At 32.4% G+C, this 21,020-nt stretch overlaps 1 protein-coding gene and 1 long non-coding RNA gene across 4 annotated transcripts in view; one reads left to right on the top strand and one right to left on the bottom strand.

Annotated features, from left to right (window-relative positions):
* Window positions 1-1,852: 1,852 nt before the first annotated feature.
* Window positions 1,853-3,140, bottom strand: LOC148600282 (uncharacterized). Its single transcript, XR_015918286.1, has 3 exons — window positions 2,950-3,140; window positions 2,486-2,591; window positions 1,853-1,979 (listed from the first exon to the last, which is right to left on the bottom strand). It is a non-coding gene; the product is annotated as an uncharacterized LOC148600282 (long non-coding RNA).
* A 5,142-nt stretch (window positions 3,141-8,282) lies between these two features.
* LOC148600280 (uncharacterized) overlaps window positions 8,283-21,020 on the top strand; it is a 58,220-nt gene continuing 45,482 nt past the window's right edge. For 2 of the 3 annotated variants that reach the window (XR_015917778.1, XM_088557584.1), the window contains exons 1-3: window positions 8,283-8,411; window positions 8,903-8,962; window positions 15,396-15,511. The gene's annotated coding sequence lies outside the window, so the exon portion shown is untranslated. Of the gene's footprint in view, window positions 8,412-8,902; window positions 8,963-15,395; window positions 15,512-16,840; window positions 17,877-21,020 lie in introns of those variants that run through there. The other variant, XR_015917779.1, reaches the window with a different exon arrangement.

Here is a 21,020-nt window from a genome sequence, read left to right as displayed (position 1 = left end):
GGGATAAGAAAATATCATGGGGGTCAAGAAAATTTTATATGATTTCAAAATGACCAGTCCCCCCTCTCAGGTAAATAATGATAAATTTCTATATCCATTTGAATCGTAAGGGGGGAAAAGGGGGCTATATAGTCAAATTTTGTGTCCTGGATCTTTTTATGTAATATTCAAACCAGAACTTTTTTTCGCCTATTGCATCTTTGTATTTATATAAAATCATATATAATTCTCCTGCCTTTCTTTTTAAAATGTGATCCTAGCGCCGACCCCCACTCATAAATATTAACATGGTTACTCGGAGGCGTATTCAGGTGGGGAGTGGCAGGTGTGCGCCCCTATAATTTGCAAGGCATGGGTTGTCATCTACATTGCACCCACTCTATAATATTTCAAAAAATTAACCTCAAAATTTGTGTCACCTCGCTCCGCCCGACATAATTTTTACTGTGCGCCCCTATCTAAAATCCTGGATCCGTCTCTGTTACTCCTACAACGTAAGAGGTTGGAATTCCGTTCCTCTATACCCCAGGATGGCACCAAGTCAGAAAATAGCTTGCCAGACAACCTGTAGCATTGCTGGAGTACAACATGGTTTGCTACCTAAGCATTGTATTGCTTTTTTTATATATATTTTTTTATTGCTTTTATGGAGTATATTAAAATAGTTTCAAAACAGGCAACTTGTTTCATGCTAAACGGTTAAAGCAAAATATGATGAGGCCTATTTACAGGTTAGTGAACAGGAACGGCTCCAGACACTTTGAAAAGGAGGGGTGCAAGCCAATGTGATGGTGATGCCAAGACATTATTTTCCATGTTTTGTCAATTTTACACATGAAAATGACAAATTTTCTGGTAAAAAGGAGGGGTGCCAACCCCCTCTGATCAATGAACAGGTATTACCAGCACAGTTGACTAATAATTATCATTCGATAAGATGTCCTATTAAACAGGTGCATCATGAGCGTATGGTATGATTATCCTCACCTCAACATCTCTCTTAACTTGTGAACAAAAATCACAATTTACTGGTCTTGTAGAGTTTATGCAAGGAAAACATGAATTCAGATCAATTCAATGTAAATTATAGGTACAAGTACATGGCATTATTATGATTAGCTCAAAATTCAACAATAAATCCTTCTTTTCCAAAATTTTTAATGTCTGTGAATGTTTATATTTTATTCTATTTACCCATGGAACTTTTTTTTCATTGATTGGTTGTGGTTTAAATGCATATTGCAATTATTTCTTGCATTTCAGGACAAGAATGTTTTACTGTATGAAATGATCCTGCCTTATACTACTCTACCATTATGACATTTTGAGGCGGTTTCATAGTGCTACCTCACAGAATCAACATTTGCTTAGCCAAATAGTTGTTACACAAAATTACTTGTTTGAGAAGCAGTGAAAGATTTAGCACTCACTAGTCATAAGTAGAAAACTTAAATACATGTATCATTTATGTTTGCCAATGAGATAGTCATTCAAAAAACCAAGCAAGTAACGATTAAGCTTCTACAAGTGAAATCACCGCATGGTTATCAATAATGGGCAAACCACATACCATTAAGCAATCTATAATAAAGGCCCAAAAACAAATAAATTAAAACTATTTACAAAAGATTATAATCAACCTAATCTATAGAAAACAACAAAGTAATTTTTTTAGCTCAGTTGATAGAGTGACAGCTTGCAGTGCAAGGGATTCTAGGTTGTATTCCAGGATGGTACTGTCAAGAAGTATACATGGCTTTTATTGTATACATGTATGAAAGTGACTTTTACTTTTGAAGCACAACACATTTAAACCTTGTACATTTGCATAAGAAATATAATTTTGAAAATATTTATTTTCAAACTTCAGCTTCATATCAGCTTTCATTACAGTGAAAGCAGAGATTTGAACAGCATTGAAGATCATCTAAATTCTACATGTATGAATTCTTTTCAGTCATATATATGCCATGGATGACCTGAAAGTATACAAATCAGTAATAAATATACATAATACTCATATTCAAAGTTATTGTGATTCATGATTCCTGTATTGAAGTAGACCTCTAGTTAAGTAAACCCTACATTATATGGCTCATTGGATGTTTATTTTCTTCAAACAAAACATCCCATTATGTTAAAATATTATGTCTATGTTACAACCTTCATTTAAGTGTCATGGGAACTGTAGTGCTACATTATAAGCATATGGGATCTATCTACATTACACATGTAGAAATGTAGAAATAATACAAATACATTTCTAAAATAAATTGACTAATGAGAGTTTATAGTGTACAATCAAGACTTTGAAAGTAGGGGTCCAAGCTATTGATTTCCTCATTTTTGCAAAAATTGTCCACATTACTTCCAACATTTCCCAACAGAAGAGGTGGTTCCTACCTTTGGAACACCCCAAATCAATATTAATTAAAAAAAAAAAACAAGGCATAAAAATATTGTATACAGAACCTCAAATACCTACACAATCTATTATCATACTTCATTTGAATAGAGCTTCCTGTTATGTATGACTTGTGTGGTAACTTGTATCATTGGTAGGTGAACATGATGGCTGCATCCAAAATTTTCTGGAAAATATCAAAACGTATTTCCTTTTAATATAGAAAGAGATACTGAAAATCAACATGGATAGACTTTTATCATACTGTCATGACTGCGGTATAATTGTACATGTTCATGACAACATACTGTGCAAAAGAAATCTGATGAGTTACAGATATGCAATGTAAGTCAACAGCTTGTATTTATGGATCTATTCAAAAAGTAAATAAAATATAGCATGATAAACTTCTTAAAAAATTGAAAATTGTGTCTTATATAAGGTCATACAAATGTATATGTTAATCATGTTTAGATTAATTTCCAAATCATATAATTCATGTAGTTTACCTCAAGTTATGAATGAAATATTCTCATATGACTTACATGTACAATACCATGGAACATTATTGTTTTTGATTGCTCTTGGTCAACTATTCAGCAATACTTGTTTCACTGGAGTTTCCTTGACCTTGTACATGTGTGGCAGAGTGGAATTTAACCAGGAATTGACTGTGGATATAATATTCATTTAATGTTACTCTTTCTATATATTTGTGTATTGTATTTTATTTATTATATGATATATGATTTGAGATTAATAAACGAATGGTTTATATGTTTATTGAAACTTGCTCACATTTATATTAAAATGTATACATATTGTTACTTGTATCAGTGTAATTGATAATCATTTACTTTGACTGATGGATTTACATATCAGCTGATGAGCTATTTATAGAACTCTTTTTTTCTCTTTTATTTATTGGTCAATTCAGGTCACATGTACTTTAAAATTCTCTTTGGGGTTTCCTTTGGAATGTGAGTATTATTCTCTTTCAGTTTGCTGAGCTGGATGGCAGACATATTGATTTCCTTGAGATTTTTATAACTTAGTCTATAATTTCTGACTAGTATTTCAACATAAATCTACTTTGGAAGTTTAGTTGTATTGCTGAGTTTCTGGAACTTGTATTTGAGGTTTGTTTCTATATTTCTAGCACTTTATCCCACTAAAAGGCTAAAAACCACTAATTCCACTTCCCATAGGCTTCTATGCTAATTTCACAATATTCAATGGCTTCTCTGGACTTTACCTTAACTTTAACCTGCAGATGACTATATATCAGCATGATTCTACATATGTCAGCTCACAATCCTCAGAATGGCATGTGGGGTTAGCAGACTTGCAGTGCAGTACTGGTCACCGGAAGTGAAGGGTCTATAAATAGCATGGGAAATCCCAGTGTTTTCACAAGATAGGGGTATATTTAAAAATCATTATAGAGATTAGGCTTCACATCACAAGAAGTAAAATGCACCTATAAAATGTACAGAAATGTTTTTCCTTTCAGAAACTGTTTAAATTTTTAAAATAAGATGAGAACGTTTTTCACAGCACTATGAGGAACAGGGGTAATTTCTGCGTAGGACTATTTTTGCGTACGTTCCAAGTGCTCATTGGTTGAATTGGTGGTCTGTAACCTAAAATAACTTTGTCTTAACTGAGCAGCTAGTATGAGGTTGAATGTTTAGTTTGAATTTGAGAATGAATTTGCAGTATGAAAATGAACTGAGTGAATGAGTAAAATCTATTTAAACCATTTAAAGAGACAAAATAATATAAAGGATTATAAATATTTAAAATAGTTAATAATTGAGCTATTAAACCAAAAGTTTCAAAAGAGACAAATCTTGAATGAATGTGATTTCTTATAAATAAATAGGATATAAATAATTGATTAAATGGTTAAATTTTGATATGTTAAATAATATTTTTATTTAGTGATGTACTCAAAGTGTTTGGTATTTGTAATGAATGTTATTATTGTTCCATGAACGCATCAGTTATGAAACATATATTTGCTTCAGGTTTTGTATGATGTGTCATACTGTATTATACCAGACAGTTAACCTGACCTTTTCATCTATTTGAGAGGTAAGCAGTAAGTTGTGTTTTTATTATAATTTTTTGTGTTAACATACCATTTGTGGCAATGTTTGGCAAACTTATGTTTTGCTGTTATTTTAAATCTTACATGTTGCATACAATTAATAGAGTATAAGAGATCTGTACAGAAAACTATTATGTCAGAAGTTACAAAATTATATTGGTATGAGATTTATGTCAATCATGAATAATTATAATTCATACATGTAGACGCAAGATATATTGAATCTTAGAGACAGACAAATACATGAAAACATAATCTATATTTTATTCTAACAATATTGTACAGGTTGACTGAATATGTTCTTTATTTAAAAAATAGAGTTATCTTTCTTTTCTCTGTACTTAAAGTATTTTATTGTATTACAGGGTCAATTAATTTATTTGTAACAGATTCCAATCTGCCTTATCAATAAAAGAACCCTAAATCATCCATGTGTATTTTGTGGATCCCAATATGGTTTCACATGAATTTATTTTTGTTCTCAAAAATTAAATATGGGGTACTGTATACACACATAACAGATTCTTGTAAGGTTTTGTTTGTGTTACCCTATAATCAAGTAACTGTACAACTCATCATGTTCAACAAGTTTGTATCATAGACTGTTTCATTTAAATGAAAATCAACAGTCATTGACTTAACGACAACTCTTCATGTCTTAATAAAAATATTTGTATGGACTTGCGAACATGTATACAGTATACGTATAAGGCTTAAGAAAGTTTTTTGTGTACCATATCTACTGTAATTTGAACTGCATTCATTTACTTAGACTACAGCACATGATTTAGACAAATTATAATTAACAAATAAATGGTATATGATAAACACTTAAGTTATTTATCATAATGCTTCATTATTGTAACTATGTTCGAGCTAAATAAAATATTTGTATTTTCATTATGGCGGCACTGTAAACAATAATGAATGCATATCATTAATGTTCGTTCGTTTTGCTAATTAATTTTTTGATGTATAAAATATAAAAACAAAAAAATATAGCAAACAATTGAAATAAAAACAAACTGTCATGTTCGAAATGAAAAAAATATACTCAAATAAAACATTAATTTAGCGACAAATATGCCGAAGTTCATAAGCAAGCTGCTGATAAAAAAATACAATGGAGAAAATTTTAAATAGTTTGGTGTTTTTTGTAGAAGATTTGGAATTATCTCAAACTACGATTTTCAGGTTCATTTGTATTCACCTTGGTGGAATATATGTCCATATGTGAGTACACGAAACTCAAATTCAGACGACCCCCCAATCTGACGGCATGGTTTTTCACAAAAAGCGTTTGGAGTTGTGATTTTAGTTCAAAAGTCATGTAAAAGTCCGAGAATCCTGAATTCCTGTTTCCATGGGCTGCTTATACCGCCTTATCTCGCCACTGGGACGATGTCATAGCGGGGAATGAACCGTATACTAAAGCGTCTTGTATCATGCATGATTTCGCCACCCCGTTTCGCCACAGACAATACATATCCGAGGTTTTCTCTGTAATTATCCTTTCGTATAATACTGGTTGTTTTATCGATGCAGAAACGCATAAGATGAGCATTCCAGTAACGTAGTAAATAGTTGTACAAAAATAAATTTAGGTAAATGCTATATGTAATATAAATCCTTGGGCTAGCGAATGAAACTGCACTTTCTCGGGACTTTGTCTTCATTAAACATAGTACATGTACATTTTAATACCCAGCTCTGACGTAAAATGCTGGCATTTCCGTCCGTCCATAGGATAGTACCATATCAGAAAATAACTTCCATGCAAGCGAACCTCTATCTCGGGCTGCAGTAATTCGATATTGTAATGTAAATTAAAGCATGGACTGTAAAGCCATTGGTGACAGTTACACTCATAGACCTGTAATTAATTATAACTCCCTGTTACATGTACGGTTTTAATTCACTAGTAAAATCATAAAAACCTTATATAAATTAATAGAAAAAAAAACTCATTCACTAGTAAGCACATCCTTCTAGTAAATATAATTATATACACGGACTTTTATAATAGCCTATCAAAATCCTTTTGTTATTATATCCAAAAAAAGAAGTATTAAAAACGATATAATTGGATTAATGTGGATAATTTCATGTAAAATTTTGGTGAAAATGAGGAAATATTATACTTTGACACACCCCTTTTTTCTAGACTCCCACCCTTTTTAGAACCCATTTTTCAAAATCTCGGTTAAGTTTACGTACGGCACTACACTAGCCAGGTGACGAATAGAAACGCCCTGAGGTAATTATAAAACATTTAATTGTTTTATGGCTCACACTGAACAGTTTATTCCTTCTACATTTTGTTGGTGTTCAAGGAATAGGTGTTAGTGGTTATCACAGCAAATGTGCATGCTGATCAAAACATCCATACTAATAAACAGTGTACATGTGAAGCACAATAGACGTTTGAATTAGTTTTAGTAGTCCAATAACTTGGATATTTCAATCTGCTATTCTACTTTATGTAGGAACACTAGTACTAAGCACTAGTACTAGTTACTAAGTATGAAGTTTTTGTTCATTTTAATAAAATATTTGTAATTGCTACACAATATATATGTTCATATTAATTAGTTGAAACGTTAGAATGATAAAGAATCTCAGCTCAGATAAACAGCTCGATATTCCGTTTTACTGCTAATTAAAGCAGTAAAACGGAATATCGAGCTGTTAATACTTGTGGTCATTTTCTCGTAATAAACGAAAATTTGAGTTTCACACATATATTTTAACTGCAGATTTTGATTTTTTAAATTCATCGTAAAGATCAATTCATATCAATTTCTGTATAAGTTAAGTAAGGCAATCATGCTCACCAGTACAATGTTACAACAAACAACAGTACACATCCCAGTATTCTAATAAATGAACAGAATATAATACACGTTAGAATTGCAAATACACAATCACAGATAAAGTTATTAAGTTAAGACTATAATTGCATGGAAAAGGAACCTACATAAATTAGGCATCACCTTGTTCCAGTGATTTTAAAATATAAGCATGTACTATATTTTGAAAGAGTAGGGACTTCTAAAATAATAAGGCTAAACATACTGGCGTCACAACTCAATACAAAATTAAAAACATCCTCGACACTTTTCATTGTGCACAAAGCACACTATCTATTTGACATCTCTATACCATATAGTAACGCCCAGTTTCAACAAACAAGGAATGTGATGATTTTCTTAATTTACATCTAGTGAGACATTTTTTGTAATAAGTTCGTTTTGTTAAATATTTTTGCAGACTTGGTACAATTTCAACAATATATTTGTACAAATAACACTTAGGAAAGCCCTGAAAGGTTCCGTTCAGATCAAATGTTAAGTACCAGTCAAAATAAAATTCAGACACTGCTAATGGAGAAATGATTCATGTTGGATAAAAAGTAATTTACGGTGAAGAAACACCTACCAAAACAAACGATGCTTCTGTGAAAATTTCATGTACAATCTACATTTTTGTACATACTTTTTCTTTATTTAGCGCGACAAACAAATAAAAAACTAAGACTGATTGATTATGTGATCAGTAACTGTTTCTAATCAAGAAATAAAATTTAATTTGGTTGGTTTTTGACGTGCTGTCTGATTTTTAAAAAGCCTGCTGAAAAATGTACTTATGATTAAAATATTAGTAGTGTGAAATGTGGTGCACGATAGAACGTTTCCATGTGTTGTTATCTTTTGGTCCGCGGTCAAATCTTATCATGTTACATTATACCATAATTCGTTGCTTTCCCCTGTATTTCCAAACTCATTGAGAAACTCTTCGCAGAAGAATAAGCACGCGAGAATAAGAACTTTGGCTGCTTTCAAAATCTTTGATGTAATTAATATTCTAAACTCGTTCTTTCCAAAATAGAAACAGGTCAGTATCATTCATTCCCGAGTATTCGATATTGTCGTTTACTAGCCGGAAATAAATGTGAGTTGAAGGATCACTCGGTCATTACCGTTTTACTACTACTAGTGGGGATGCATGTACTGGACAACAAGAGCAGGTCTCACTTCCAGCTAATGTTTACTAAAACCGTGTAAACATTATGGTTTTTCAAAGGGTATGGTCTGGGATTAGACCCCCCTTTTTTGTTGGACGTTTTTTTTTCAATATTTTAGGCAAATGTGGCAGAGTCAAACTTTATAGTTTGCATATTTTAAGCAATGATTTTTATTTATGTACTGCAATGGTAATTCTTCTACAAGTGATGGAATACATATCGAGTGAAAAATATGACTAAACACAAAAACAGTATAAGCAATGACCATTTTTGAATGCTGGAATAATACATTTTGTATGTGATTGTCTCTAGAAGTTATTTCTTTACAGTCTGAATTCATTACTTTTACTTTTCTTTCTAGAATGGCACACTGATGTTCCATAAGTTTATCTGTGCATGCAGTGAGACAAACTAGATAGAGGTAGGTACTTTCTCACATAAAATACAGTACAAATGTTGTTTTTTTTGTTAAAATGTAGATATGGATAGTTATTGGTACAAATGTAACTTTTTTATGTTGTTAATCTTCTGTATTAAGAATTCAGAAAGGCTTTATATTTGAAACTAACAATATAGATATTATCATTTGAACCGTTATAGATGCAGTGCTTCTAGACCCAAATTTAGTACAGAGTTTTGATTTCATCATTTTAAATATAAAAATACTGGTTTTGTTTTTCAACTTGATGGAAAACTTGACTAGAAAAAGTATATTGCGAAATCATCCCAAAAAATTGAATGTTTCTACAGATAGAAAACTTTTTCAGGTTCAAAAGGTTCAATTCGTTTTATGGATACCCTTTCGGAACATGATTTGAAATTTAGGAATTATGACCGAAAAAAAAATGTGCTTTTTCATTTAATGATTTTTCCAATTTTTTCCCTTCAACATGCGTAAAATAATCAATTTCCACTGTGCCAACATGTTTAAAATTTGAAAATTTTCACTAAAAAACATTAATTATGAAATCATCCGAAAAAAAAAAAAATTTTTCATTGCAGAAAACTTGTTTCCAGTTCAAAATGTTTAGTGTGACGTATGGATGCCCTTCTGGGACATGATTTGAAATATTGAAATTATGATCGAAAAAAAATGTGCTGTTTTATTTGAATTTTCCAATCTTTTTCTTCAAAATGCGTAAAATAATTGATTTCCACCATACCAACATGATTAAAATTTTGAAATCTTGACTAGAAGAAGAATATTAGAAAATCGCCCAAAAAAATTGAATTTTTTACAGATAGAAACCTTTTTTCAGGTTCAAAAGTTTCAATTCAATATATGGATACTTTTTCGGGACATGATTTAAAATGTTGGAATTATGACCAAAAAAAATGTGCTCTTTCATTTAATGATTTTTCCAATTTTTTTCCCTTCAAAATGCATAAAATGATCAATTTCCACTGTGCCAACATGTTTAAAATTCGAAAAATTTTCACTAATAAACATAAATTACGAAATCATCCAAAAAAAGAAGTAAATTTTCTTCATTGCAGAAAACTTTTTTCCAGTTCAGAATGTTCAGTTCGATGTATGGATGCCCTTTTGGGACATGATTTGAAATTTTTAAATTATGATAGAAAAAAAATGATTTTTAATGCTTTTTAATTTGATGATTTTTCGATTTTTTTTCCTTCAAAATGCGTAAAATAATCGATTTCCACTGTATCAACATGATTAAAATATCGAAATCTTGACTAGAAAAAGAATATTCCGAAATCGTCCGAAAAAATTATTCTACAGATAGAAACCTTTTTTCAGGTTCAAAAGGTTCAATTCGATGTATGGATACCTTCGGGACATGATTTGAAATTTTAAAATTATGATAGAAAAAAAATGTGCTTTTTCATTTGATGATTTTTCCAATCTTTTCCCTTCAAAATGTGTAAAATGATCGATTTCCACCTTACCAACATGATTAAAATTTCGAAATCTTGACCAGAAAAAGTATATTGCAAAATCGTCCCATAAAAACTGAATTTTTCTACAGAAAGAAAACTTTTTCAGGTTCAAAAGGTTCAATTCGATGTATGGATACCCTTTTGGGACATGATTAGAAATTTGGGAATTATGATAAAAAAAAATGTGTGTTTTCATTTGAAGATTTTTCCAATTTTTTCCCTTCAAAATGTATAAAATAATCGATTTCCACCGTACCAACATGATTAAAATATCGAAATCTTGACTAGAAAAAGAATATTCCGAAATCGACCAAAAAAATTCTATTATTCTACAGATAGAAACCTTTTTTCAGGTTCAAAATGTTCAATTCGATGTATGGATACCCTTTCGGGATATGATTTGAAATTTTAAAATTATGATAGAAAAAAAATGTGCTTTTTCATTTGATGATTTTTCAATTTTTTTTCCCTTCAAAATGCGTAAAATGATCGATTTCCACCTAGTCCAAATTTCCTCTGACCGTGCAACCCTCCTCTTTTTTATTTGGATATTGATATGTCGGGTTGGGGTCAGAACGATGTACCATACAAAAATTTGGAGATTCAGCAGTACCGTGGAGTACCGCCCTTCACGCACTTCTTACGACTTTCATGTTGTAATCGTGTAGGTGGTGCATACCTGTTCGATTCAGGATTCATTTTTCCTTATGCTGATATAAGTTTTATCAGCTATTGGTAATCAAATCTCGGTAAAAAGTAGTTTGAAAGCCTTAACCCAGGGTCAGCAGCCATTTACTTTCGATTACCAACTTTGCGTGACGCAAGCGAGATTTGGTCGTATATGCAAATGAGATTCTGTCATACACAGATGGTCATGTGAGATCAACAAACACCGCCTTCTTAGGTTGTCTAAAGAAGCGTATGTACTGGTACAACAAAATATCATGAAAACACCTGATTGGATCCAATTTACAATTGTTTGGTGTTCTTGCTGCAATACTTTTGGTTGAACTGTGAATTTTTCAGATGTGTAAAATATTACTTGTGGCACCCCATCCTAAGAATACCCTAATTTAATTGTTTAAACTCAGTTTTCGAGCAGGTTATTAAAATATTTATTGGATATGCATTGGGAGGTGTGTGTGTGTGGGGGGGGGGGCAGAGGCCAATCATATACATTATCAGCTGGATTTTAAATTGCTTTATATTTTTAAATAGCCATTTATAAATGTGTTTTGGACTTATTTTTAATCTTCAATTGCTTAGATTCTTAATATATTGAAGTTAACATAATGTTTTTTTCAATGTGAGATTTTAACTGGCAGTGTAACTCGTGATGAACTGGATGTCTGTATACCTGTTTCTTGTGTTTTTTTTTTTTTTTTTTTAGATTCTATGGGGGAGGAAGGGCTTAGGGAACCCATTTATATTAAGCTTGTGAAATATTTTTTTCTTTCACTGCCAAATATCTCTGCATGTATTTATATATAGCATATGTAAGCTTTTTTGTTTCATTATGTTCATGTCTGACTTTCTACACACAAATGTAGTACTTGCAACTAGCTTAAAACCATTCAAATTTCCTCTGATCCTGCAACTCTCCTTTTTTAGCTCACTTGGCCAAAGGCCATGTGAGCTTTTGCCATCACTTGGCGTCCGTCGTCCGTCCGTCCATCGTCCGTCCGTCCGTAAACTTTTACATTTCAATCTTCTTCTCTGAAACCACAGGGCCAAATAAAACCAAACTTGACACAAATGTTCACTGGTATGAGGGGATGAAAGTTTGTGATTTTGGTGCCGATCGGAAATTCAAGATGGCCGCCACCGAGGATCTTAGTTTAACATTGGACCCTATGGGAGAAACATGTAAAAATCTTCTTCTCTGAAACCACTTGACCAAATTAAACAAAACTTGACACAAATGTTCACTGATATGAGCGAATGAAAGTTTGTGATTTTGGTGCCAATCGGAAATTCAAAATGGCCGCCACCGAGGATCTTAGTTTAACATTGGACCCTATGGGAAAAACATGTAAACATCTTCTTCTCGGAAACCACTTGACCAAATTAAACAAAACTTGACACTATTAAATGTTCACTGATATGAGGGGATGAAAGTTTGTGATTTTGGTGGCGATCAGAAATTCAAGATGGCCGCCACCGAGGATCTTAGTTTAACATTGGACCCTATGGGAAAAACATGTAAAAATATCTTCTTCTCGGAAACCGCTTGACCAAATTAAACAAAACTTGACACAAATGTTCACTTTTATGAAGGGATGTAAGTTTGTGATTTTGGTGCCAATCGGAAATTCAAAATGGCCGCCACCGAGGATCTTACTTTAACATTGGACCCTATGAGAAAAACATGTAAAAATCTTTTTCTCGGAAACCGCTTGACCAAATGAAACAAAACTGGATACAAATGATCGTTGGCATGAGGAGATGAAAGCTTGTGATTCTTTTGCCATTTCAAAATGGCTGCCACTGTGGATCTTAACTTAACCAAAGTTTCCGCTCGAGAAAATATACATCTAGAGGTCGCCACATGATCTTCAACAAGTGGGAAATTTCCTCCATGTAGCAAGCTCTAAATTGCCCCAATAAAAACAAAGTGGATAAATCAGTGAACACAATACTGAGGGGGGGCTGGAGGGGGTCTGATCCCGGAATCCCGACTTTATTTTTACTAAATCCCGAAATCCCGAACAACAAAGGAACTTAAAAACTGCTAAAATCCCGATTCCCGGTGGATTTATTTCCCGAAATCCCGGGCTTAATTCTCAGAAATCCCGAAATCCTGAGCTTAAAAACCTCTGATCCCAGCATCCCGAAAAAGGTCCGGCCCTTCCTCAATACTATATCAGTTTATCATTTATGGTAAGAAACTAAAATGTTTTAAAAAAAGACAACTACATGCCAGTGACTATATTTCCTGCCTTGGGACAGGCGCAAACAATATGCAGCAGGGTTAAACTAGTTTTGTTGGATCCAAACCCTCCCCCTCTATACGGTCAAAGGCTAAAATAAATACAAAGTTAGACACACAGTAAAAATCAACCTGAAATACATCCAATTCATTAGAAAAGTACCTCAACAATTATTAACAATCACATAGAAGACAAACAAATGAGGTATAAACAATGAATGCTCGCAGTTACTGAAAGCAAGCTCAGGACACAAATAAGGATGACAAATCTTCAAGCCTCCCAACACAAAAAATATCAGTTACAAAACTTCCAAAGGATTTAGAACTGCAACATCATAGACTATGTTGGTCTAGCAAGAAGTTGTGCAATGACTAAAATGCTAAAATATGAATGATTAAGTTATAATGTAATGATCTAATAAGAGTATCAATATTTTTTCCTACAAAGACAAGATTTAATGATCTGACAACAATGTCGAATTTATATCCTTTATGAATCAGTCTATTTAAATAATTCTTAAGATTTGATGGACATTGTTTGCATTTATGTGCCTTGTAAACTATATTTTCATACAAAACTGGATGTGAAATGCCTAGTTTAATAAGATTAGTTTTTTAGCAAAGTAATCATGTTGGAGGCTAAGAAACGCTGTGTTTTGCAGAAATTTCATGGATTCCGCAAAACAATGGCAATTTCTGCATTTTTAAAGGCCTGGTTCCGGATTTTAGTATGTTCGGGTTGCAAACTATGCATTATGTCCCCTTTCCAACCTGTCCCATGCAATAATTCCTGTTTACCAATGCTTTAAATTGCAAGAAAATCTTCATCTAAGGAAAATTCCTTGTAAATTTACGCAAAATTATATGAAATATTTAGCAAGTAATTAAACCAGGTGAGCGATACAGGCTCACGTGAGCCTCTGGTTTAATTAGTTATGAATATGTTGACTTGGGATATCCAAATAAAAAGAGGGTCGCAGTTTCAGAGGAAATTTGGTCTAAGTTAAAGATTAATATTATTTTCAGAAAAAAATCCAGCCATATCTCTTTGCATTTTATAAAAACTATCAGTAATACATATATGTACTACCTCATATGAATGTATGGTTGATTCTTACAACTGAATACCATTGTGGTTCTCTTGACTACATGTAAGTCCTAATAAGTTACCATAGATGAGGATATAAATTACAAATTATACTCTTTGGTCATAATAAAAGATATCTACATGATTCACAGGTCTGAGTCCAAGTTATCTCAAATATTTATACAACCCCAAAAATTGTTCACTCGCATATTGGTTTGGATTTGTTGTGGTCATCTGGAGACACTTGGTTTTTGTGAAAATTTTAGTATTAGTTGGTTGATCTTTATAAATTTTAAAACAAGGTTGAAAACTACAACAGGAAGAAAGGTTGGTATAAATTTTGGGGGTTAGAATTAGGGGCATAAATGGGTCCCAAAACAAGAAGTTCATTGAATTTAACAATACAACTCTAATAAAAGTATAACAATGCCTATGATATTGTTTCACAATATTCTATACCACAATAAACAGACTTGTATTGATTGTTTGGGTTGTGACTTAAGCCAAGTAAGAATAAGGGGCCCTAAACAAGTATTTTTCCCCTTGATTCAAGAAATAAAGGGGAAAAATACTTGTTTATTTCTGGTTTGGTTTTGAAAAAAATTTGTAGGTGTCACATCAAAATCCTTGCCTGCATTTTTCAATTAGATTTCAAATATCTTTTACAGTTTACAAATTATAAAGGAAGACATGCCCAAACAAATCATTTTTTTTTAAATTTTTGGTGCATTTTCAAGTTGTTTTTTTTTTTTTATAACATTCCTTATGAAAGTCCATGCCTACATTTTTCAATCAGATTTCAGATATTTCATACGGTTTTTAAGTTAATAGGTGCAATTTTGAAACTTTTTTTTCCAGTGGATGCCATTTGAAATCCGAGCCTAAATACAAGAGCTTTAAGAAGTATGCCTACCAAACTAACCCTATTTTTTTTAGATAATGAAGTACAAAGTGATCCATGAATACACTCTAAAGCAGACCTTTTTGACTTATATTGAATTTCAAAATGTGCGATATTGTGTCCAAATGATTTGTTGTGTCCATAATGAACTGTAAGTATCTATGTTAAGTTTGTCAATAACTAATATTGTGTCCACACTTGCAGAGTTTAATTGTCTGTGGTTGTATCATGCTGCATTTGGCAAAGCTTTTTATTTTAACTTGGACACATTCTTGTATTGTAGGGTTTCACATTTTCTTTCAATTTGTTTAATTGCTGAGGAGTTTTCTTCACCTAAGTATGTTTTGGCGAAAGTTATAACATTCACATTAATTAATTAAAATTTTATTTGGAATTTACTTGAGTACCTACATGTTTAGACAAAATGTTGCACTTGTCTCTATTACTATGTGCATGCATCATAAATAAAACATGTTCATACACTAGTAAACTTACTTGCATCTTCCAGTGACAATATTCTTGTAGGATTTACAGGGCAGGGATTTGATGTCAGATAAGAAATTTATGTTGCACAAGCACAAATATTTAGTTTTAATTCAGAAGCAACTGAAATCAATATTTCATTTTGAAAAAAAAATGCCTTGTTTAGTAATTGAGGAACATAGAAACATTATTATTCTACTTTTCAATGGAGGAGTAAAATATTCCTTTCAGGAATTTGAAACGTTTTTAAAAGATCACTCTCCCCTTGCTAATAAAATGATTGATGCTCCAGAGATTGAACTAAGACAGAATAATAAAATGTAAGACATGGTCCATTTTACAAATCGTTTCTGTGCATCAATGCCAAAAACATCATTCTGTACAAAAAACATTGTGATTTTAGGATTTGAAAGCCAACACAAATATTAGCTGTTTCAATTTGCAGATATACAAATATACATGTACATCTATATATAACTTTTAATTGTTTGATAAAACTGACACCTCAGATGCCTCAATTAGCTCCAATACAACAGGTATGTCCTTTTTTTATGTCTTTGGTTGAAGTTGCAGTTAGAGTGAGGATTGTGGAATCTATTATAATTTGAATAATTCCAACTTTTCGATGGTCCTCTCTAAAATCTAAACACCTGTAAAATTAAATATGTTTTTTATTGTGTAATGTAAAAAAACTTAATATATAATGTGTGCCAACTCAAACAGTAACCATTACAAAAAATGCCCTTCTTCATGTAAAACATAAGTTAATACACAATGGCAGGCAGATACCAGTACACTGTGGGTTTGCTTTTATTAAAATATATACTAACTTGCTAGTAATTTTACATGTTGTAATTGCCATTTTATGTACATCTACAAGACATTCATGTAGATTTCTAACTGTACTGCATACATTTCTTTTTGTCATTATACACAACATACCATTCTGATATGCAATGTGCCTCATCATATGCAACTAAACATGTTTTTTTTTCAGAATATGTTTCTGACAGTATGTATCTAATGCTTTTTAATCACATATTCAGGTGATGCCAGGATAATGGTAACACAACCTTCTTTGATACTTGAAGCAAAAATCAGTTAATTGAAAAGTTGTCATTTCTAGTGATCATGCTAAATATACACAATTAAACAGAACTGTTTATGGACTTGAATCATTCATTGATTTCACATAACATTTCCGATACATGGATATGTTGCATTTTTGACAAGACACTCTCACTTTTTTCCCATTCCTAATTCATTTGTCCATAGTTACATAGGAAAATAATCGATTTCCATTGTACTAACATGATGAAAATTTCGAAATCTTGACTCTATTGCAAAATCGTCCCAAAAAATTGAATTTTTCTACAGAAAGAAAACTTTTCTTCAGGTTCAAAACGTTCAATTTGATGTATGGAAACCCTTTCGGGACATGATTTGAAATTTTAAAATTATGGCCGAAAAAAATGTGCTTTTTAAAATTATGATTGTTTCAATTTTTTTCCTTCAAAATGCGTAAAATGATCAAATTCCACCTTGCCAACATGTTTAAAATTTTAAAATTTTCACTAAAAACATAAATTATGAAATCATCCGAAAAAAGATAAATTTTCTTTATTGCAGAAAACTTTTTTTTCCAGTTCAAAACGTTCAATTCGATGTATAGGTACCCTTTCGGGACATGATTTGAAATTTTAAAATTATGCTTTTTTATTTGATTATGTCTTCAATATTTCTTCTTCAAAAAGCAAACAATGATTGATTTCCACCGTGCAAAAATAAAAAAAAACATTGACGGACACTGATTACGGTTAACGTTATATATCTCGTGCAAGGAATAGTTTGACCGCTTTGACCGACGGTACATTTTTGTTGACCAAGTACCATACAAACATTATGCACTTAACATTGGTTCCTTTGATTATTTTTTCAGTATCGGTTTTTTCTATAGATGCAAGAATGACAAATCGGTGTTAGGGGAGATAACTCAAGGCACGTTAACATGCTAATTCCCCGCAAGTCCGTAACGCATTGATCTAGTGATTTAGATTTAGTGTGAAGTGTCGTAACAATGTGTCGCATACTCTTCTTGCCAAATCCGTTTTGGGAAGTTACGGAAGAAAAAAAATGATCAAAATAATCGCAGTACTTAAGGTCCTCCTCCTGTGGGGAAAGACCTTAATGAAGAAAACGTTTCTGCTGTGCGAATTTCTAAAGTCTATACCATGTCAAGACAAACTGACCCAGAGTCCAAATTGAGATACTACTGAGAAAATAAATGCATTAATGACGTCATTTGTACTATTGCGTTCCAAAAGATAATTATAGTGTATGTAGGGGGTGGGGGTAGAAACTTTTGGGAGTATTTCTAGGCATAAATATTCTAGTATGAATCTACTTCCTACAAATCTGAATGAAAGCAAACATCGGCCATTCGTGGACATTATACATGTACCATTTCACACATAATTGGTGTACTTGAAATATTCAGCAAAGTCGTTATATACAGAACATATATTTTTTGTCAAAATACGAGATGTTGAAGAAGGATTTTTTTACATAGTAAAGTTTTAACAAATATAATAATGAAAAAAACATACGGAAGAAAATACTAAAAAAATTAAAGACCGATTTCTTGACCAGAGATACATACACGGTGATATGAACAAAAATTACACCTTTTTTGCAAATAGGAAATTATTGGTCGTGGTGATGTATAGCAATGTTATTTCAGTGGCGGATCCAGAAAGAAATTTGGGGCGCATGGGCATAAGTGAAGTTCATTATCTGATATTTTTCACTACTGAATCCATAGTACAAAAGTCGAGTTCCAACTAATGGCGTGATTAGTGTCTAGATACTGAATGATCTTGTAGATCAAAAGTCTTCGTAAGTCAAGTTTTGAATATAAAAACAGAGAACGGGATTTCACTATTTTTTTCACAACTACTGCATTTTATGTGATAAAGTATATGGTGTCATCGTTAGTAATATCACATTAAGACAATGGATCGCCCTTTTCCTGATAACAACTTTTAATTATATTTTTTTCTTTTATTTATATATTTTCCAGACATGTTTTGTAAGCAGGTAATACATGGACCATGTACATGACTCGCTATCAGGGTCAAAAATAAGTATTTATGCTTCGGTATGTTTGCCAATATGCATGTGTCAAGAGGGGGGGGGGTGTAATATGATGAATATAAATATTAGACATAGTCGACAACACGCAACGATGTTAAGGTACTTTTCAGGATTTCCTTATTTTTTCACTGGGAATATACAGTACATCGTTAACATGTATAATAACTATCATTAAACGTCAATATCATTATTCTAAATGATTTACATGATTACTTGAAAACCAGAGAGCACCTTGCAATATTTATTTTTTTCTTAAAGATCTAGAACTCACCGATTCAAGAGTTTAGTCTACAACACCAGTGGCGGAATTAGGCGGGGGAGTGCCCCCTCGCTAAAATTTGCAAAGCATGGGTTTTCAGGGGTAGATTTAGGCGGTTTTAGGTTGAAACTTATTTCAATTGACGGACACTGATTACGGTTAACGTTAGATAACTCGTGCAAGGAATAGTGTGACCGCTTTGACCGACGGTACATTTTTGTTGACCAAGTACCATACAAACATTATGCACTTAACATTGGTTCCTTTGATTAATTTTTCAGTATCGGTTTTTTTCTATAGATGCAAGAATGACAAATCGGTGTTAGGGGAGATAACTCAAGGCATGTTAACATGCTAATACCCCGCAAATCCGTAACGCATTGATCTAGTGATTTAGATTTAGTGTGAAGTGTCGTAACAATGTGTCGCATACTCTTCTTGCCAAATCCGTTTTGGGAAGTTACGGAAGAAAAAAAATGATCAAAATAATCGCAGTACTTAAGGTCCTCCTCCTGTGGGGAAAGACCTTAATGAAGAAAACGTTTCTGCTGTGCGAATTTCTAGTCTATACCAGGTTACAGACCACCAATTCAACCAATGAGCATTTGGAACGTACGCAAAAATAGTCCTACGCAGAAATTACCCCTGTTCCTCATAGTGCTGTGAAAAAAGTTCTCATCTTATTTAAAAAATTTAAACAGTTTCTGAAAGGAAAAACATTTCTGTACATTTTATAGGTGCATTTTGCTTCTTGTGATGTGAAGCCTAATCTCCATAATGATTTCTAAATATACCACTATCTTGTGAAAACGCTGGGATTTCCCATGCTATTTATAGACACTTCACTTCCGGTGACCAGTACTGCACTGCAAGTCTGCTAACCCCACATGCCATTCTGAGGATTGTGAGCTGACATATGTAGAATCATGCTGATATATAGTCCTCTGCAGGTTAAAGTTAAGGTAAAGTCCAGAAAAGCCATTGAATATTGTGAAATTAGCATAGAAGCCCATGGGAAGTGGAATTAGTGGTTTTTAGCCTTAAGCTGAAGCCATGGCAAAATGAAAAGTTTCTTGAAATAGCTTTAAACTACTTGAAGATCTTGTTAACTTTGGCATGAGAGGAATACACTACAAAAATCCTTCAAAATATGCATTTTTTTAAGTTGTAGGTCCAAATTATGGAAAATTGGTCTTTTTGGCTGATTTTTATGTCCTATCTTGTAAAAAGTGTAGAAAATTTAGTAAAAATATCAAATATTAAACTTTGAGGGCTATATTTACCTAAATATGGTGGTAATAAGCACTTGAAATCAAGTTCTGTGTAGATTTGAGCAAAAATTAGGTTAGAAATGAGGAAAAACTCACTTTCATTACTGCGGTTAAGGCCATATAAGCATTCCCCTATGGCAACATGGAAAATCCAATATTGAGTACTTTTTTTGCTTTAGGTGCCCTTTACTGGTCATTTTTTATTGTGAAAACACTGTATTTACAAATTTAAAGCCAAATATATCACCTTTTGTGAAAATTTAAAGATTTAGGATTTTTGACATGTGATCAAGAAAAAGGGGGAGGCATGTCAGAAATAAATTTTTAAAAATAGACCAATTTCTCAGAAAATGATTACTTTTAAATCTATCTCTTTAGTCCTCTGCAGGTTAAAGTTAAGGTAAAGTCCAGAGAAGCCATTGAATATTGTGAAATTAGCATAGAAGCCTATGGGAAGTGGAATTAGTGGTTTTTAGCCTACCATGTCAAGACAA

This window comes from Perna viridis, chromosome 13 (genome assembly GCF_037379345.1).
Source record: "Perna viridis isolate PV_CMFRI_1.1 ecotype Kerala chromosome 13, ASM3737934v1, whole genome shotgun sequence".
Taxonomy (NCBI): Eukaryota; Metazoa; Mollusca; class Bivalvia; order Mytilida; family Mytilidae; genus Perna; species Perna viridis.
This window is presented reverse-complemented; position numbering and strand designations above follow the sequence as displayed.